We start from the raw sequence: 2,259 nt of genomic DNA, 5'->3' as shown, positions 1-2,259 counted from the left end.
CTCTAAGATGGTTGACCACTTTTTCCACTACAAAATACCTTTTTTTTCCCCTTTCTACTTTTTCTTTTTTGAGTTTTGGACAATATTCCGAGTTGGAAGATTCCATTACTACCCCTCCATTAAACACATAGATTACACATGTTAACTTAATCAATTTACTATGCTTAGCTTTGGTTCATGTATATATTAGTTTCATTTTAATGTTTATTTCGTTGTTTATATTTTAAAAAATAAAAATTTTAAAAGTGCATGTACTAATGTTAAAAGTATCTATTAGAATATTGTTTGTTCCTTCGCTATCTTTTATAACTATTTATTATTATTTTGTAACTACTCATCATTAACTCACACATGTATATGTATAGTCCCATTATTCCATTCATAAAGTATGAGAGTGGTTTATTCAAAATTGTCCTTCTAGTATTATATCAAAGTATTAGTACTAATGACCAAAATGTGAACATGAGTCAAATAAGTACTCAAAGCTTAAAAACTACAAATCATTTATTTTGTACTCTTTTAATTTCATTAAACTAAACTCAAATTTTCAATTATTAAGGTCCCGTTTGGTAATCATTTTTTTTTAAAAAAAAAAATTAAGCCTGGACACTACTCTTACCTTCAAATTTCTTCATTTATTATCTACTTTTCACCAATGGTTTAAAAAATCAAGCCAAATTTTGAGAACTAAAAGAAAATAGTTTTCAAAAAGTTATTTTTGCTTTTGAAATTTGTTTAAGAATTCAACCATTGTACTTAAGAAATATGCAAATTATTGTAAGAAATGTCGATAAAATAGGCTTAATTTAAAAAAAAAAAAAAAATCCAAATGGTTACCAAATGGAACCTAAGAGTTTGTGTGGTAATCATTTAATTTTTTGTTTTTAGTTTTTGAAAATTAAGTATGAAAATTTAGAAATGGAAAGAATATTCATAGACTTAATTTTAAAAAACCTAAAACAGAAAATGAAATGATTACCAAACAAAACTTTCAATTTTTACCATCTATTCCATTACTTTATTCAATCATTACTTTTAGGTTTTAACAAAAGAAAAAAAAAAACTCTAAAAACTAATTACTTGAATGGAAATGAAGGTTTGCACAAAATTAAATTTAAAAATTTATATACTAAATTAAGGCTAAATAACTCTGTAATTTTTACAGAGGGTGGTGATTTTATACTTTGTCATAGAGAGACTTTTTCTTATGACAGGACCTATTGATCTTACTTAAATCATTGACATGTTTTAAAGATCTTTTTAGAGCTCTTAAACCTAGGATTGACTTTTTGTATACTTAATTGATTCACAAATCGTTTGGAACCTTTTGATTAGGAAATCTAGATAAGGGAATGAGGTTCGTTGTTGATTGATTCTATTCCTGATCTTTATCATTGTGGTTCTGTTTATGGTTTCGTATTGGTTAATCGTAAGAACAATTCTGTTACTCATGACTTAGTTGTTCATGTTCAAAGATCTAGTTTTTTGACAATTAGACTTGAAGACCTTCCTCCATGAGAGAATTATGCTCTCTATTCTAATTTGATTTGTCTTCGATTTGTATTAGGGTTTTTTTTTCCTTTCATTGTATTCAAAAAGGACAAAAAAAAAATAATTGTAATGATGTTTTTGTCTATCTTTTATAAACTTCATACCAAATATTTTTTACCGCATGATATTAAAAAAAAAAAAACAGAGAGAGTAGTTTTAAATATAGTTTTTTTTTTCGAAATCTTGTTTTATTTCCCTCCTTCCAACACTATTTTCTTCGTAATACAATCATCTTCTCGTCTAGTTTTTTTTTTTTTTTTTTTTTTTTTTTTTTTTTTTTTNTTATCTACAAAGACAAAATGAAGGACTAGTGTCAATTATTTACATAGAAGAAATGACTCACTTGGCCAAGATTGAGTCGATAAAAAAATGTATGTATATTTTTCTTATTTTGTTGCTACAATAGGCTTTATGGGAGCAATTAAATCATAAGATATATTTAGATTAAAGTATATTGGGCTTTTATATAATTTAAATATAAAATTACTATATTATATAGATTTAAGGAATCACATAGTTATTGTATAATATGTTTAATTTTGTATAGTTTATTTTATTATATATAATATAATAGGCTATTTTTTCTTTATAAACATTTTGTTGAAAATTTAAAGCCTAAAATTGTTGGCCCAAAGAAATTTCTGAGAAAAAAACACTTCCATGAAACTCTTTTTTCTTCCACACACGTGGATAGCAATCAAAAAGAAG

Source organism: Benincasa hispida, chromosome 12 (assembly GCF_009727055.1).
Source record: "Benincasa hispida cultivar B227 chromosome 12, ASM972705v1, whole genome shotgun sequence".
NCBI lineage: Eukaryota > Viridiplantae > Streptophyta > Magnoliopsida > Cucurbitales > Cucurbitaceae > Benincasa > Benincasa hispida.
The sequence above is the reverse complement of the archived record's forward strand: the minus strand, read 5'-3'. Positions refer to the sequence as shown.